Genomic DNA, 20,417 nt, shown 5'->3' on the forward strand with positions numbered 1-20,417 from the left:
GAGGACTGTTTGAATATGAATTCTAATTGAACGATAAAATTTGTTCATGGATCAAACGCATGTTGAGAATTTTGGTGTTAATTTCCTTGTTTGAGAACATCATGTGGGGAAAACGTCATGAACCATTGGACATGTGTATTTAAAAGTTTACAGAAGGTCACTTTAAATTCATATTATTAAGGTTAGAGTACATTCATGTGTGTTATTAATATGGAGGTATTCTATATAAGACTGAGCAGATCCTTCACCAGGTCATCCCCATTCCTCCATCCCTTTCCTTGTGGAATATGGATGCAAGACCCTTTGGCCTTTTCACCCATTTTACTTCGTAGCCCAGGTGACAAGGGCAATAACTAACATTTTGGGTCCCCTTCTTGTTATACATCCTCAGTTTTTCTATGTGATATGTAGTTCTATGCCCCATAGGTGATTGGTGCCGCTTCATCAGCTAAAACCTACATAAAATAACGGGTGTCATTTACTAAGAGCCTGATTCGCGTTTTCCCGACTTGTTACCCGAATATTTCCGATTTGCAGCGATTTTTCCTGAATTGCCCTGGGTTTTTGGCGCACGCGATTGGATTGTGGCGCATCGGCATGCACACGACAGAAATTGGGGGGCATGGTCGAACGAAAACCCAACGGATTCGGAGAAACCGCTGCATTTAAAAAAAAAAAAGTGTCGCTGGACACACACTTACCTTCACCAGGAATAGGATCGTGAACTCCGGCGGGCCTCGGCGGACTTCAGCGCAACAGCGACAACTGGTGGACGTCGGAGGAACTGCCTTAGTGAATCGCTGGAAGACCCGAATCCACCGCAGAGAACGCGCTGCTGGATCGCGAATGGACCGGGTAAGTAAATGTGCCCCAACATGTAGTAATGTGCTACATCGCTGATGGGAAGTTGAATATCTATATAAAATGACATGTAATAATAGATTGCCAAGAATTTACATTTTGGAATGTTTCCCAAGAAACTGAAGTAGGACAAACCAGGAACAAAAAAATTATATGAGACTTGTCCCGGCGTGTGTAAATATAATGCTGTGGCTTAAGATGATTTATAGCAAAGAACCTCATGTTGTATTAGTATGACCTCTATTAAAAGGGCATACTAATGGGGTTCTGGAGAGAAGACAAGCATCGCAGTTTTGAGATATTGTAACAGGTGGTGTTCCCAGAAGCGTAACTTGAGGGGGTGCAGAGGGTGCGGTCGCTTCCGGGTTGAAGAGGTTTAAGGGGCCCATAAGTTGTCACTTTCCAATATAAGAAAACTAGTACTTTAAAATATATAATATAGTTGGGGCCTGGCACAGACTTTGGACTGGGGCCCATCAGCTTCACAATATTCACAAACAAGGGTATTTTAGTTTCCATGACGGGCCATGGTACAGTACTGTCCATATATGTCATTGTAGGCAATGTTGACACCAGTGATCCCACAATAAATACAATGGAAGCTAGAGTCCAAAACATCTTTTTGTCTATAATGAGGTGTACTGTCTTAACACTACACAAAATACCTATATTTATAGTACACACTAGGTGTTCATTCATGTTGCTCTACACTCTGCTCATTACTTGACTCACCCCCATATTGGGAGGAGGTGTGTCTGTGACTGAAAAGTAACTTCCCTGAAGAAGTCAGTGGCCAATTTAGGTCAGACTCGACACAGGAGGGGAATAAAATAAAAGTGGCATCTGGAGTAGATTGCGTTGTGACTTGCATGTTGCCACCAACACAGTGTCAGAGATCCTCTGGTGAACCTAAATAGATACTGTACCCTGAGATACAGTAGAAGACAATCTAATTTGGAGGTTGATATGGTCTATTCCTAAAGGACGATGGAGGTGGGTCTCCAGAATAATTTTATCTGGTGGGTCCAACACTGCACCACCACAACATCAAGGTAAACCACCCATCAGTAAACCACCTTTCCATACATTGAATTCTATGGGGAATGGAATATCAAAGGAAGACTCCCCTTACCATTCATTTTTGTTACCATTGTTACTTTCTTCTAAAACCTCACAGTCTACACACACACATACACACTAGAGTGAACTGGACAAAAGACTACCCAGTCTGACCTTACACTGGTTTTACCGTTTTCGTTTCTTACCCATTGTGCATCAATGACTACATTTGGATATCTAATTGTGTAATTCAATAAGAAGCGATGATTTCTTACAGATATATTGTGACACACAACAGATTTTTTTTGCATTGTTTTTTTCCCACTGTGGAGGTGACCACAAGTACGTCACATGTGTACAAGTAACTGGTTTGTCATTCCTTCTTCCTTCCTTGGCTGATTTATAGAGTCATTAAAAAGCGGTATGTTCCAGTATGACAATTGTAAGACAAGATTTTCGCCTGAGGAGGTAAATAAAGATTCCCATCTTTCATGATTTTACCCTGATGAAGACGTCAGTATTTCAGACATTTTCACAATAACAACATCAAAAAGAGCCGGAGAGACCCGTGGGGTGCCGAGATCACACCCTGAGATATCCGCATTCTTTCCAATTATACACTTAGCTCAGGTTGTTTTCTGGCAACGCTCAGTGTCCCCTATAAACAGATGTTTGGTCAGTCAGGAACCATGTAATTGCACCGGCCTGGAAGCAAAAAACTTTCTTTACATTCCATGATAAGAATCATTTCACTCCAAGCTACACATATGTGAGTAATGAGCCCTCATTTACCGTCCAGAAATCTGCTTTGGTGGAAGATATCTAGGATGTACATATATGGACATTACACAAGATGCCATTGGTGAGAGCCAGCAACCTTAAAGTTATATTCCCTATAAACAATAATCGGGGGATCCAACTGCTTAGAAGAAACAAGCCATTGCTAGACCCCACTGGCTTGGAATGATTTTATAGGGGAACAAAAGATAATGAAAACCAAAAATATAAATTTCTTTTTATTGTTGAAGGTAGACGTTTAAGGATTGTTGGCCTTCCCAGTAGATCAATGGCAAAGTCCTTCAAAAAATAGGTTCTCCTGACCTATTACCCTGAGGAAGATCCTGTAGGAAATCATTGTAGTAGGAAATAGGAGCCATGTCAATTTATCTTTACTTAAATTACTTATTTTCATTCCTATGAATTCTTCATAAATGGTCTTCTTTCTCTTCCCGACTTTATAAACTGACATAAGTAAGTCACTGATTTATGTAGTTCTTGGGTAATATAATATAAGTTACATTCAATTACCAGGGATGCATACATATTTTACCTATTACTTCCACTGACCACCTCCAATGCAACCAATGCTCGGACCATCAGCAACTAGGAGAACAGGAATCCTTAAAGTGCCTCATATTGAAATTAGGAACATATGCGTATCTTGACATACGCTCCATTCACTTCTCTGAAAATGTATCTATCCCAATGGTCGCACTAGAAAAAAAATGACACAATGGGGGTCATTTACTAAGGGCCCAATTCGCGTTTTCCCGACGTGTTACCCGAATATTTCCGATTTGCGCCAATTTCCCCTGAATTGCCCCGGGATTTTGGCGCACGCGATCGGATTGTGGCGCATCGGCGCCGGCATGCGCGCGACGGATATCGGGGGGCAATTCAGGGGAAATTGGCGCAAATCGGAAATATTCGAACGAAAACCTGATGTATTCGGAAAAACCGCCGCATTTAAAAACGGAAAATGTGTCGCTTGGGACACGCTTACCTTCACTTGGTCCGGGTCGGTGAATTTCAGGGCATCTGGATGCTTTTCAGCGCAGCAGCGCCACCTGGTGGACGGCGGAGGAACTACCTTGATGTAACCCGGCCGGACCCGAATCCACCGCAGAGAATGGGCCGCTGGATCGCGAATGGACCGGGTAAGTAAATCTGCCCTAATGTCAGTATTCTCACCAGTGCTCCATGATCAGTGCCGGCGCCACCACAGGGCATACCTGGGCATGCTGGGGGGAGATGCTGGGGGGCCCACATAAGGCTATACCTAATTAATCCATGGGAGTGAGAGGGCGGTATCTAATTCAATCCTTAGGGGGGTGAGGGGGCTGTATACAAAATAACCATGAGGGGGCTGTTTGGGATGATAAACTAGGGTATATTTTAGGGAACAGGAGACTGTTTTAGTTTCTGAATCTTTAAATTCCACCCCATAGGTTAACAGCAAAGGGGCCCACTGAGGCTCTGTCACCCAGGGGCCTACTGCAACCTGGAACCAACCTTGTCCATGATACTTGGAACTTGTGGGCCCTTTCGGTTTGATCACTTGATGTGCCATCATTAGGGTATATGTGTCTATAAGGGCACAATCCCTTGAAGGTTGTGATTGGTAGGCAGTGACTTGGCAGCACACAGTTGCGGAATATTGTGCCCTACAGAGATCCTTACTCAAAAATTCTAGAGACAGAAAAGATTTTATAATCTTTGTCTATAAATGATATTCAATGTCTGCATTGGGAATGTGGCCTACTTGTGTTTTTGGGGCTTGCTTTGCTATCTCTCTATGTTATGACGTATCGTAATAAATCAGGGAAACGGCGCTATCAATACACTTGTTAGCAGATAGACAGTGGTGGAGAATTGCTTACATAAGAGATAAGATTTCCGGGCGGCACTCCTCGCCAGCCCTTACCTGTAAATAGTGCTACGTTCTGGTGAGTCACACATTCGGGGGATAGGTGATATTAATGGAGGTTTGTCTTGGACTTATCACGGCTCTTTCCTCTGAATATCCTGTGTGTGGCTAAAGTATTATACGCTTAAGGCTACACGTAGATATGTGACTGTCTGGATAGGTTTAGGTAGACACGTAAACAGCACAATGTGAAGGTGCAGCTGTCATCATAAGCTCACACATAATACTGTGTTTTAATACACATATAATAGCACTGATGTAGAATGGCGATCATGTTCATACTGGCAGGTAAAAAGGTAAAAAAAATATATAGTAGTTCATACAACAAAAAAATGTGATGATTAATAGCATTTTCGCATTGGTTTTTTTCAGATTCCTTACAAACAGCGCCCCCTTGTACAACATGGCTGGTATTGCAGCTCGGCAAATTTAAAGGGGTATTCCCACGAAGACAAGTTTCTTATATGTACTCAGGATAACAAAATAACACATTCTCTAATTCATTGTTATTAACAAAAATGCAGCATTTCACAGATATAAGTCCAACCTGTCTCTATCAGTCCTGGTGTACACAATTTCAGTATCCTCCACGACCCTCTAACTTCTCACTTAGGGTCGGGTGGCCGCCATCTTGGATTTCTGTGTGAGATCACGCAGATGAGATTTCTGTGTCTCTCTGCTCTGAGTCTGTAGTCACGCCCCCTGCACGGAGCTCAGAGACACTCACTGATCACAGGCTGCCATGACATTGTGAGCAAAGAGAGAGGCTGCAAACTACGAGGAGACAAGGGATCCGGGGGAGAGGAAAGGCAGGCACATATCTGTGAGATATAGCAGAGCTCACAGTGTAACAGTGTAAAAGGCTGTCAGCCTATGTGTAATAGGCATCATGGATCTCATGCATCTCTGATCTGTCTCTGCGTTAGATGAAAGTGTATATACACCTGTACCCTGATTATGTAATCACATTCTCACCCCACAAAACTTGATGGATCATAATGTGTCTGCTTACAGAGGCCCCGTCCACACCCTGGGATTTTGGACTGAGCAGCCTAGAGGGTGATAGGAGCTAAAACAGCAATAAATTGGAAAGTAAAATTGTAAAGTAAGGGGTGAAAATGATCTTTATTGTGTTAACATTAAAGAATTATTATTATTAACATTACTGGGGGGTTGAAATGTGAGAATTTTCTTTCGTGGGAAAAACCCCTTTAAGTGAATGGAAATCAAAGCTGCAATACCAGATATGCTCCATAGACAAAGATGGCGCTGTCTTTGATAGATGCAGTGGTTGAGTAGGTTAAAAAGGTCTTACCGAACCTAAAATTTTACCCTTTGTTTCAATTTTACCCTTTGTCATTCATAATTGTTTTTTTTTTCATAATCCAAACTTTAATATACAGTAACAGTATGTATTGAAATAGCAATCTAATATTAACCCCTTTCCGCCGCAGCCCTTTTTCGTTTTTGCGTTTTCATTTTTCACTCCCCACATTCAAAAATAAACTTTTTTATTTTTCCATGTACAGAGCTGTGTGATGGCTTATTTTCTGCGTAACAAATTACACTTCAAAATGGTGGTATTTAATATTCCATGCCGTGTACTGGGAAGCGGGAAAAAAATTCCAAATGCAGTGAAATTGGTAAAAAAACGCATTTGTGCTGTATTCTTGTGGGCTTGGATTTTACAGATTTCACTGTGCACCCCAAATGACATGTCTGCTTTATTCTTTGGGTCGTTACAATTACGGGGACACCAAATTTGTATAGGTTTTATAATGTTTTCATACATTTAAAAAAATTAAAACCTCCTGTTTTGGGGGGATTTTGCCATCTTCTGGCGCTAATAACTTTTTCATACTTTGGTATATGGAGCTGTGGGTGGTGCAGTTTTTTTGCGGATTTTGATGACGTTAACAATGTTATCATTTTTAGGACTGTACGACCTTTTGATCACTTTTTATAGAATTTTTAATTTTTTTTTAAATGGCAAAAAAGTGCCATTTTCGAATTTGGGCGCGATTTGCAGTTACGGGGTTAAACGCAGTGAAAAACCATTATTATATTTTGATAGATCGGGCATTTTCGGACGCGGCGATACCTAATGTGTTTATGATTTTTACTGTTTATTTATATCAGTTCTAGGGAAAGGGGGGTGATTTGAATTTTTAGGTTTTTTTATTATAATTTTTTTTATTTTAACTTTTTTTAAATTTTTATTTTTACTATTTTTCAGACTCCCTAAGGTACTTTAACGTCACATGTCGGTAAGGGGTTAAAATATTAAGTCCATGAGAAAATAAAACTTGATATGTGACTTCATAAACAGTACTTCAAAGGTATTCATTCCCAAAATCAGCAAAAAATATACAATATAGACCCAATTTTTTAAAACTGTTGTGTATATGGAAAGGAGGAACTCAGCAGAATCTAACCCCGCCCATGAGGAGCATTTGGGAATAGATCCGCCCACTATACAGTCTCATAGGAGGCAACATTATAATTTAGCACAGCACAGAACACCTGTGCATTATTAGGTGTGGGTATTTATTAAAAGAACATAACAGAATTTACAGAGAGTATAAAGAGGTTGTACCACTATAAAAACATACGGGGAGATTTACTTACCTGTTCCTTGGAGTTCACACCGCGATTCACTAAGATCATGCACCCGATATCCTGCATGTGTCGCTTCCATGCTCAGGTCCGCCGGAGTTCACCATCTTCTTCCCGGTGCATGTAAGTGCATTGTCTTGCGACACAATTTGAATCTTAAATCCTGAGCTCAGTCCGAATCAGTCGGATCGTCTGACTGAATTCCCCCCCGATTTCAGTTGCATGAAAGCCGGCGCAGCTGCGCCACAATCCAATTGGGTGCGACACAATCCCAGCACAAACCCCTGTTAAATACCTGTCAAAGCTGGGCAAATCCCAAAACTGGCGAAGAGTCTGACGAAAGTGCGATCCGCAACCGTTAGTAAATAAGCCCCATATTGTCAATCGCGGGGAAATAGGTGTTGCTGTCTGATCACTAGGGCTTCCCACTGATAACACAACAATGTAGTTATTTTGACCATTGTCCAACTAAAAAGGAGTATAGAACCCCAATTTTCAGGCTGTATACGTTTTTAGGGTGGGTCATCCCCTTTAAGAAACAATACATTTTGATTCTTAGATATGAAATATAGCCACTTTTTTTTATACAATTGGTAGAAAATAACAGCTCTGGGATTTAGATAAAATAATCACATATCATGGTGGTTACGTGGGGATGAGGCAAGCAGACGCCAAAGCCCAGAAAATGACTGTGCCTTTGAAGTGTAATCTTGTTCTAATAAAAAAGATTTATTTGTACTATTGTTGTGGTCAGAGTGCGGCCTGTGTTTGCATATTTTTCTCTATTTTTTAATTGATTAGATAGATAAGTATAAACACTCTAATTCTGGGATGAGGAAGTCAAGTGTCTCCAAATTTTTGGAAATTCCATGATTGGTGTCTTCAGTCACTGGTGCTGGGAATTATCGTCAGTAACGAGCATCTGGGCAGCACGTGACTGTTAGTAAACTTCACTCAGCCAATGCCTTGCCAGTTGGGACAATCCAAAGAGAACAGAAAATTGGATTCATGCATACGAGGGTACTTAGGTCCATGGAAACCTGGAGGACTGTAAACATTAGTAAGCAGGAAGAGAGATTGTGATATGATGAGAATTGACTTTGGTCTGATGCAAGATAAAAATTCCTTCTCGTCCAATAACATCTGGCAGCCTTCACAAGGATGATTGGCTTATACATGCGCCAAAAACAGCTGTAAGTACTGGAGCAAGAACAGCTTGAATGAATAAGCAGTGTTTCTTAAGACAGATATTATTTACAATTTTTGATGAGCTTGCGTAATCCTTTTACTAAGGCCTTTCTGCAAGTACTATGTCCAAATAGGTCCACCACTTCCTCCACGACCTACATGACCAGTCATTATAGATATATTCTTACTACATTCAATGAGCTATAACAATAAGAGGCTTTGGTTACATAGTTAACATCTTTATACATTTGGTTTAATTGATCTTTTTTTTTAGTTTTTAGCTTTTTCAATTTTTTGGCAATAACACATTTTAAACTGCATTAATTGATTTTACCTGGATTTTCTATCAACATGCTGAAATCCTGAACAGATACTGTATTTTACTAATAAGGAACCTATAATAAACTTGAGGTTTTAAGGTTTTAGGTTTTTTTAAGTATTAAAAGGGTACACCGATCCTGGAATTCACATTTAATTTAATGAATCTACCATAAGCTACCATCTACCATAAAAAATAAATAAAATAATTTCCCATAAACATAGCCATGTCGTTCCTTTAAAATGAGAGCGTTGTCATTGGATATGACCACCCCCACACCCTAGCGCCGGTGGCCAGACATGTGCTATTGAGCCCTGCCTAACCACTCAGGACAGCTGAAGGACATTCAATAACTCCCATCCATTTCATATGCAAAAACAATTTGTTTCTTTGTACAATCATTGCAGCAGAGGTGGTCGTATCCAAGGCCAATAATCTCATTACTAAGAGACCATATCCCTACATTTATGGGAAATTATCTAATACATGTACATTTTTTAAATAAATTCTAATTGAAGGAATGTATGTGTATGGGAGAATAACCCTTTAATGTTTGAAAATAATGTCTGGACTGTAAAATAAGGGTTTATTCAAATTTGCAGGTTTTGTTTTATGTTTTTTATTGCCAACAATGTGTGCATTCTTCTTTGCTCTCATTTGAATTCCTTCAAAAACTTTCACATTGATATATCCAAAACCTCTCTAACATGTCAGTTTGTGGGACATTTCCCATAAATCTGATTCTATTTCTTTTTATTGGTGGATTCTGTACCAAAAATTTACTTACCCATACACTGGTATCTTAAAACTTACCAACCTATAGCATGGCCCTCTAGTTTTATTTCCTTAATTCTTATAAACTATACCACTTATACTGCTTCCAGGTTGTGGGGGCTTTGATAAAATAACTGCCTTCCTGGAGTCCTGGCTCAGCCAATGTTGGAGAACCAGAGCTACAGTTCCCAGGCTTCCACAACATCCTGTTCTCGACACTGAGCCCCGGAATTTCCCCATTTCTCTCGCCAAGTCATGCTCAAGGAGAAGAATGGGACACCCTTCTAAATAGAAGATTTGCGGCAAGACCCGGAGTTTGGGAAAATGCCATCTGGCCAACAGGAGCCCCTTCTGGAATGCCTCGCCCCAGTCATGGCAGAATTTTGCAAAGACTAGGAGGCTCTCAAAAAGTAGTCACCCTGTTGGAACCATGACCCTGGCTGGGGGACTTCCATGAATGATTCTGCCTAATGGACACACCCTGAGAACTGCAGCCCTAGTTCGACACCACTCAATCCCGACAGGTCTAGTCAAGGATCCAGGAGGGTAACTACCTTTTTGAGAGTGTTGACAGAAATTCCAGGCCATACTGGAAAGAGATACCAGATGACAGATGGGGCTTCCATGACCTCCTGGTTCACACCAATTCTTAACCTCAATTTGCCCAGAACACATTGGTACTTGATTACCCTAGTAATATGTTTGATCAGTTATATAATTCCTGGATGATAATAATGGATGATAATCCTTGTTATTTAAAACCAGTGAAATGAGCAATAATCCGTCATCATTGGCTTTGGACCAAAAATAGCTTGAACAGATTCCTCACCCTTCTAATAGATGACTAGTGGCAATGAAGATAACTCCTATGTACACTGCTACATAAAGTGCGTATAAGTGAAAGCAGACATTAGACTATGAGTTATGTTTGCACAATAAATCCCCATAGTTTACTAGGTAAACTCTGCGCTTAAAAGGAAGTATTACTTTACAATTATACTTTCTGGATGTTATCAATCATTTCTTTGCTTCTATTAGTAAATTCTAAGAAAATCATAAAGTCTTCAAACTCATACTGACAAACTTCATACATGAAGCTCTATTGATTTAGTAAGGAGTGCTGTGCTGTGTGATCCATACCCCTATAGCTAATACATCAGCATGTAGCTTGTGAAAAGCCTGTGCAAACAGTCTTTATTTCTGCAGTAGAATTGTTTATTTGAACTTGTTAGTCAAAAAACTGTAATAATTCAAAATCAGGGTAATATGTTCAGGAATTTTCAAAAAAAAACATAGAGAAATGCCCCCTGGTGATGGTAGAACCGCCTCTCTTCTAGGTGTAGAGGATGTCCCCTGTCTGTGGTGATGGTACAACCACCTCTCCTCTAGGTGTAGAGGATGCCCCCTGTCTATGGTGATGGTAGAACCTCCTCTCCTCTAGGTGTAGAGGATGCCCCCTGTCTATGGTGATGATAGGATCTCCTCTCTTCTAGGTGTAGAGGATGCCCCCTGTCTATGGTGATGGTAGAACCGCCTCTCCTCTAGGTGTAGAGGATGCCCCCTGTCTATGGTGATGGTAGAACCACCTCTCCTCTAGGTGTAGAGGATGCCCCCTGTCTATGGGGATGGTAGAACCTCCTCTCCTCTAGGTGTAGAGGATGCCCCCTGTCTATGGTGATGGTAGAACCTCCTCTCCTCTAGGTGTAGAGGATCCCCCTGTCTATGGTGATGGTAGGATTGCCTCTCCTCTAGGTGTAGAGGATGCTCCCTGTCTATGGTGATGGTAGAACCTCCTCTCCTCTAGGTGTAGAGGATGCCTCCTGTCTATGGTGATGGTAGAACCTCCTCTCCTCTAGGTGTAGAGGATGCCCCCAGTCTATGGTTATGGTAGAACCTCTTCTCCTCTAGGTGTAGAGGATGCCCCCTGTCTATGGTGATGATAGAACCTCCTCTCCTCTAGGTGTAGAGGATGCCTCCTGTCTATGGTGATGGTAGAACCTCCTCTCCTCTAGGTGTAGAGGATGCCCCCAGTCTATGGCTATGGTAGAACCTCCTCTCCTCTAGGTGTAGAGGATGCCCCCTGTCTATGGTGATGATAGAACCTCCTCTCTTCTAGGTGTAGAGGATGCCCCCTGTCTATGGGGATGGTAGAACCTCCTCTCCTCTAGGTGTAGAGGATGCCCCCTGTCTATGGTGATGGTAGATCCTCCTCTCCTCTAGGTGTAGAGGATGCCCCCTGTCTATGGTGATGATAGAACCTCCTCTCCTCTAGGTGTAGAGGATGCTCCCTGTCTATGGTGATGGTAGAACCTCCTCTCCTCTAGGTGTAGAGGATGCCCCCTGTCTATGGTGATGATAGAACCGCCTCTCCTCTAGGTGTAGAGGATGCCCCCTGTCTATGGTGATGGTAGAACCTCCTCTCCTCTAGGTGTAGAGGATGCCTCCTTTCTATGGTGATGGTAGAACCTCCTCTCCTCTAGGTGTAGAAGATGCCCCCTGTCTATGGTGATGGTAGAACCTCCTCTCCTCTAGATGTAGAGGATGCCCCCTGTCTATGGTGATGTTAGAACCTCCTCTCCTCTAGGTGTAGAGGATGCCCCCTGTCTATGGTGATGTTAGAACCTCCTCTCCTCTAGGTGTAGAGGATGCCCCCTGTCTATGGTGATGTTAGAACCTCCTCTCCTCTAGATGTAGAGGATGCCCCCTGTCTATGGTGGTGGTAGAACCGCCTCTCCTCTAGGGGTAGAGGATGCCCCCAGTCTATGGTGATGGTAGAACCTCCTCTCCTCTAGGTGTAGAGAATGCCCCCTGTCTATGGTGATGGTAGAACCGCCTCTCCTCTAGGTGTAGAGGATGCCCCCTGTCTATGGTGATGGTAGAACCGCCTCTCCTCTAGGTGTAGAGGATGCCCCCTGTCTATGGTGATGGTAGAACCTCCTCTCCTCTAGGTGTAGAGGATGCTCCCTGTCTATGGTGATGGTAGAACCACTTCTCCTCTAGGTGTAGAGGATGCCCCTGTCTATGGCGATGTTAGAACCTCCTCTCCTCTAGGTGTAGAGGATGCCTCCTGTCTATGGTGATGGTAGAACCTCTTCTCCTCTAGGTGTAGAGGATGCCCCGTGTCTATGGTGATGATAGAACCTCCTCTCCTCTAGATGTAGATGATGCCCCCTGTCTATGGTGATGTTAGAACCTCCTCTCCTCTAGGTGTAGAGGATGCCCCCTGTCTATGGTGATGGTAGAACCTCCTCTCCTCTAAGTGTAGAGGATGCCCCCTGTCTATGGTGATGGTAGAACCGCCTCTCCTCTAGGTGTAGAGGATGCCCCCTGTCTATGGTGATGGTAGAACCTCCTCTCCTCTAGGTGTAGAGGATGCTCCCTGTCTATGGTGATGGTAGAACCACTTCTCCTCTAGGTGTAGAGGATGCCCCTGTCTATGGCGATGTTAGAACCTCCTCTCCTCTAGGTGTAGAGGATGCCTCCTGTCTATGGTGATGGTAGAACCTTCTCTCCTCTAGATGTAGAGGATGCCCCCTGTCTATGGTGATGGTAGAACCTCCTCTCCTCTAGATGTAGAGGATGCCCCCTGTCTATGGTGATGTTAGAACCTCCTCTCCTCTAGGTGTAGAGCATGCCCCCTGTCTATGGTGATGGTAGAACCTCCTCTCCTCTAAGTGTAAAGGATGTCCCCTGTCTATGGTGATGGTAGAACCTCCTCTCATCTAAGTGTAAAGGATGTCCCCTGTCTATGGTGATGGTAGAAGCTCCTCTCCTCTAGGTGTAGAGGATGGCCCCTGTCTATGGTGATGATAGGATCTCCTGTCCTCTAGGTGTAGAGGATGCCCCCTGTCTACGGCGAGGGTAGAAGCGCCTCTCCTCTAGATGTAGAGGATGCCCCCTGTCTATGGTGATGGTAGAACCTCCTCTCCTCTAGGTGTAGAGGACGCCCCCTGTCTACGGCGGGGGTAGAACCACCTCGCCTTTAGGTGTAGTAAATGCTCACTGTCTATGGGGATGGTAGAATAGCTCCCCTAGGGGTAGAGGTGGCCTATTACCCTAATAAACTTGGTTGCTCTCCTCTGCAATGGTTGCATTTCAGTCTTTTTTATACACTTTTGCAAAAAATTATATATATATATACATATATGTGTGTGTTTATATCAGTTTTACAAGCAGTCAGGAGATCAGGGAGAGGAGCTAATATCCAATACAGCGCCTTGAATGGATTTACATTGAGGAGGCTGCATTGAGTGTTACATTATATGCAGTTTGCAGAAGACAAATATTTGAACATAGTAAAGTAAAAAAAAGTCTTATAGAAAAAAAATTTTTGCCAAAAAATTCCTTTGAAGCATAAGCATTCCATATTGAAGCCTTACATAGCCCTCCAGAATTGCACAGCACCTATTAAAATGACTGTAAATTGGCCATTGTGATGCATGGGCAGTTGGGTTATTTAGATCAACCTTTAGTAGGTCCGCTCCAAAGGAATACTTGGAATACTAAGGAATACTTGCACTGTATTCATGCTATGCTTTTAATGAGTTGCATCCAGGATTATTTTAAGGGTTTTTTGGCTGATTCATACAGTCATGGTCATGGTCAAATATCATCTTGTAGTCCCCAAAACATGGATGCTTTCTTCTAAAAACAGCTCCACCCCTGTTTTTGGAGTTGTTTTTGGAAGAAAAGCAGCCATGTTTTACAACATCTGGACAACCCCTTTAATAGAGAAGACCCAATACAGCACAGTCTATATTACTTATCAACTACAGCCATATGCACTAACAATCCATTCATATTACACATAAAATGAAGGTCTCTGGTAATATTATAAATATTATGTAATAAGTTGTTGCAAACCACAAACATACAGCAAATGATGCAAGATGTTTTCGGTCAGAGGATAAGCTGTTTACACTCGGTAACCTTGTATACTCTTCTGCAGAGACCACATCTGTCACTGATTTCTTTCTCGGGAAATGATCACAGAAGGTTTTCCAATAATTTCCATTTACAGCAAGACACTGCAGCCTGGGAGATCGATTTAAGTGCTATGGAATATGATGGCGCTATAGAAATAAAGATTATTATACGGATTTAAAGAAAATCTACTACCAGGATGAAGGATTGTAAACCAAGTCCATGTATCGGATTGCAGGCACTCACGTGCCCCTCTCCATGCTGGCGCATGGTCCCTAACTCAATCAGCTCCCGGCTCCCTAGGGTGCTCACGTGTCAGCAGTCGCAGATTTACAGGGCCAGGACGCCGCTGATTGGTGCTTGCCACTTCCGGGTTTCCCTTAAAAGCCAGCTTCTCCCAGCAACCCCCGCTGGATCTTAGTGCTCCTAGCCTATGAGAAAGCTTCCTTCTTGTTCCTGCTCTGATCTCCCGTTGTGACCCCAGACCTGATCCTGACCTTGCTCCTTTTCTGCCAGAGTTGACCTCCTGCTCCGTCCCCGACTTCGCATCATTGACGCCTGCCTTGACCATCTGCCTGTTCCTGACCACGAGACATCCTAGCATTTCTGTACCTCAACATTGGCTGTCACCGTGGGCTAGTCGCACCTGAGGAACGACCTGCTGGCACCACGCTGGAGCAAGACCATCCTACTTTGCGGCGGCTGTGGTGAAGACCGGGTACCACTTAGATTCCAGACATCTAGATTCCTAGATGAGGACATAAGAAGTTAAAAGAAGAGTAGATCCTGCCAGAGGGGGCACACACCAGTTTGTCAGTGTGCTTGGTTTACAATCCTTCATCCTAGTGGTAAATGTCCTTTAACCCCTTAATGACCGCCGTATCGGGTTTCTACAGCGGTCATTAAGGGTACTTCTTCTGACGCGACACCTTACTACTGGGACATCAGGTTCGGTTGGTGCCGGTGTCGGGCTATGATGTCACAGCGCAGAACCGGTACAAACACACGGGATTGGAAAAACTCAGATCCTGGGTGTTTAGCCCGTTATACGCCGCGGTCAAGCATGACCACGGCGTGTAAGCGCGTCCCCCGTGGAACGGACCCCCCCCCCCCCAGGGGTGCTTACCGTGGGATCCGATCCCTCCGGCTGCAGCCCCAGGTTCCGGCGAGTGACCCGAGGCTGCCGGCTCTCCTTCACGCCAGGTTCTGCCTTCCTGGCAGGACCCGGCTGTAAGTAACTGAGTATGCGCAGCATGCTCTGTTACTTACACTATACACTGCAATACAAGTGTATTGCAGTGTAAAGGCTTGATCGGATGATCGCTTGTTCAAGCCAAAGGATGGAAAATGTAAAAATAGTAAAAAAAAAAAAAAAGATTAAATCATTTTATAATAATAATTAAATAAATAAATAAAATTAAAAATCCCATAATCTCCCCAGTTACACATATAATGCAAATAAAGTATATAAAACACAAAAACACAAACAAATGTACATATTTGGTATTACCACGTCCATATTAATCTGTACAATAAATCTAAATCAATATTGAACCTGCTCGGTGAATGACATAAAAAAACCCCGAAAAACTTCCCGTAATATACAATCTTTCATCAAACACCATCACAACAAATATTCTAAAAAGTGATCAAAAAAGCTATGTTCCCTAATATGATACGACTGAATAGAACAACTCTTTTTGCAAAAAATAAGCCCTCAACCAGATCTGACAACAGAAAAATACAGAAGTTATGGCCCTGAAAAGTTGTTGATAGTAAAAACAATGCGATTTTCTCCAAAATTGGTTTTGCTCAGTAAAATTGAGCAATTGAGCAAAAATTATATAAATGAGGTATCACCGCAATCGTAGTGAACCAGAAACTAAAGATAAAATATTATTTTTACATTACGGTGAGCAGGGGGAAAAAAATGCTAAAAATCCAAAATAAAAATTGATGATTTTGTTTGTGTCCCCCTTGAAATCTCATGAATAAGCTTAAGACCCCCCAAAATTAATTATCTATACATTGTATCTCATCCTGTAGATAATAAGCCTCATATGTTCACATTAACAAAAAAATTAAAATGTATAGGTCGTACAATGTGACAATACAAATCTGATCTGAATGGCGCAGCTTCTATTCTATACTCGGCCGTGCGCCCATACAGCAGTTTACCACCAAGTATGGGGTATCAGTAAACTCGGGAGAAATTGGGCATCAAACGTTGCAGTGCGTTTCATCATTTAATTTATTATGAAACTGTCAGTTTTGGCCTAAATTAATGTATTTTCCAAAAAAATTCAAAAGTTTCTAAATCGCAGGTCCATTTTGTTGTAATCCATGTGAAACACTTAAAGGGTTAATAGACTCAATAGAAGTTGTTTTACATACGTTGAGGGGTGAACTTTTTATAGGGGGTAATTTATGGGTTTTACTATTATTTAGGCCTCTCAAAGTCACTTGAAAGCTGAGTTGTCCCTCAAAATGTGAGTTTTGGCAATTTTCATGAAAATGAGAAAAATCGCAACTAAAGTCCTGCGCCTCATAACATCCTAGAAAAATAACAGGACGCATAAAATATCATCCCAACATAAAGCAGACATTCCGAAAATGTTAATTATCAAGCTTTTTGGGTAGTTTTACTTCCTGTCTGGAAAGCAGAACATTTCAAACTTGGAAAATGAAGAATTTTTACAAACTATTGCCAAATTTTAATTTTTTTCAGAAAGAAACGCAAAACTTATCACTTAAATTTAACAACTAACATGAAGTACAATGTGTCATGAGAAAACATTCTCAAAATCACCAGGATATGGTAAAGCGTTTCAAAATTTTAACCAATTATCGTGAGACATGTCAGATTTGAAAAATCAAGTCTGGTCATTGAGCTGAAAACTAGTGTCGGTGACAAGGGGTTAAGAGCAATAGTCATTTTTTGTTTGCTTTCAAATGTCTGATTTCCATTCAGATATCCGATTCTAACATGGATTGTATATTTGTTCAAGATCTAATTTCCTTTGGAATTAAAAATGTCTATAGCTTCAAACATTTTGTCTGATCCAAAAGCATCAATTTATTAATAATTTATAATAAAACTGTACAAAATTCTCCTACATTCCGGACCCCTAAGACTTCCATTTAGCTGATCCACTGATATTCATTGGTTTTGGTATAATGACCTCACTTCCACAATGACGTTACATCAAATAACCCTGCTGACTGCTTACTTGTATTAGGTGAGTAGTTTTACTATTGCACTTCTTAGCTTCACAATTTAATTATAAGTAAGGAAAGAATAGCTGGCTAAAAAAATTGTGATTTTATTCCATATTTCTACACACTGATTAGTATGTAAAAATTGGGTGAAACAGGTGGTTCTTAAGGTGGTTACAGCGAAAGATTTACTATAACTGGTTTATATTTCAATTCTGGCCTATGGGACCTCCTGAATATGTATCAGAATAATTAAAGGGAATCTGTCAGCTCCATTCAACCCCAAATCACAATAGTTACATCACACAATGTGCTAATGCCTTAGTATGTCACCATTCCTGCAAACAATTTAATTATATTTCTTAAGACAATTAGTTCCCATAAGTGAAATGGGTACAGAGCTAGCTGAAAATGTCAAGCTTTCCACTTCCCAACCTCATGCTATCCCCATAAATTGCTACTTTTTCAAGGTTTGTGCACCAGTACGAGCCTCGATTAATCTCCCCCCATACGCCATGGGCTCACACATCTCTGTTCCATACAAGAGACCTTAAGGTGGCTGCATTTCCCATACCAAAGCCTTAGATTTTAAGGACCTTTATTACTTTACATCTGAACTAAAGGTTATTTTAAGGAAAATGTTGGCATCAATTCATATTATAAAACTTTTTTTTGTTTTAGACCGTATATTGACACATGCGGTAATGATTATGGTTAGTGGATGAAATTGAGCTGACATATAAATTAGGGTAAATATTTTTAGTGGGTAAAATATATATTTATGCATGGCGTATTATATAAGGGAATATAGAATATACTTTTCTATATTGATGGGGTAACAGTGTATTATTTAGTATATGTAGGCAGGAGCGGATTAAGACTGCCATGGGTCCTGGGCTATATGAATATTATAGCACCTATAAGTCTGGAATCACTACATATGGTGCTAGAATCAGCTTCTTGGGGAATGGAGGATGCGTCCCTTCTGTCTTCTTTCAGTCTGTGGTTTCAGGACCTTTGGAGGTAGTTGGGTAGTTTGGCAATGGGTTCCCTACAAGGCTTGGGCCCCGGGCTACCCCAAACTGATTATTATATAACACTGTACTCATCTTTCCGACGTCCCCCATAGGTCCTCTTCTGTCTCAGACTGTCTCAGACAGAAGAGGACCTACGGGTGACGTCAGAAAGGTGAGTTTTGTCTTTATGTTTTTAGTTGACTCGAGTATAAGCCGAGTTAGGGTTTTTGAGCACAAATTTTGTGCTGAAAAACTAGGCTTATACTCGAGTATATAAGGTATATCTCAGCCCTGGTGTGCAGTACATTTATTGTACCTATGTTGTGTTATTAGAATAATGTATAAGCCTGCAGTATGATGGAGCACCGGGCTGAACTATTCCACAGTGTTTTAACATTGGCCCATATATGATTAATGTATTGGGTAATAGCATGTAACAAATGGAAAAAATACTGAAAGCTGAATTTGAAAAAACGACAGTACTACATGACGTTATACAGGAGCGACCTCTGCTGGTCACACACTGGAATTAGCATTTAACCATCACTTCCACAATTCTCCTTCAGGCCTCATGCAGACAAAGTGCTGTATGGCCCGGCGAGCACACTAGTGATGGGAATTCCGTCTCTTCTTAGTGAGTTGGATCATTAGGCTCAGCTCACTAAGAAGAGCCGGCTCTCCTGGCTCCTGAACGGCTCCCTATTAAAAATATAATAGGGAGCTGCAGGCCAGTCAGTCACTGGACAACACACCACTTTTATCCCGATTTTATCGGGTAAAAGGGGGCGTTGTGAACCGGCTAGGGGTGGTGTTTAGTGAGCCATCGACTCAATGACGGGAGCCGTCCCAGGTTGTTCCAGCTTTTTGTGCCAGCTCGTTTGCGAACAACCCATCACTAGAGCACACAGCCGCGCACAGGAGAGAGGAGGAGTGAGCGCTGCTCACCCGTCACCTTTCCATAGAGAAGCGAGCGGCTGGAGCCATAGTCCGGCAAAATATAGGACATGTCACGGCGCAGTGAGACAACGTGTGCTCACCTCACCGGGACCGGTTGCCATACGTGGCAATAGAGAATGATATCCGGCCGCAAATGGTGCGGCCAGATATCGTTTCCTGTTATGTTTGTGTGCATGGGGCCTTATTGTTTTATTGAATTGCCCATAGCAACCAATCACAGCACAGGTATCATTTGTCAAGAGCAGAATGTGTAACGGAAGCTGAACTGTGATTGGTTGCTCAGGGATAACAACAAGTTTTTCTTGAAGACAGTTTAAGATGTACTTTGTATAGATAGCATATTGTTGTGAGGTAAATGGTGGAGAATTTGCCCTGGGTTAGCCGAGTGAGAGAAAGACATGAAAGTAATGTGCAAAATAAAGATTACTCAGGTGGAGGAAGTAGCAATGTAAACATGAGTGTATAGAAACATAACCATATGATAAGCTTCATCTACCCAGGACCATGTGGATGTACATAATAAATAACAAGTTTAATATAAATTGTATAGTATTTGTTGAGTAACAACAGGCAGAAAAGACATAAAACATGATCACATGTATTACACCACATAAAATATACTGCCCCGAATCCTGTACATGTATAATCTGGATCTGTGAGACTTTATCAAACCTCCCAACTTTTGTAAAGGCCAAAGGGAGACAAAATGGGTGCCACTGAAAATCTTTGGTTCACAAGCCCCACTCCTAACTTCAGGGACCAACATCCCATAATACTGGCC

Source organism: Engystomops pustulosus, chromosome 2 (genome assembly GCF_040894005.1).
Source record: "Engystomops pustulosus chromosome 2, aEngPut4.maternal, whole genome shotgun sequence".
NCBI lineage: Eukaryota > Metazoa > Chordata > Amphibia > Anura > Leptodactylidae > Engystomops > Engystomops pustulosus.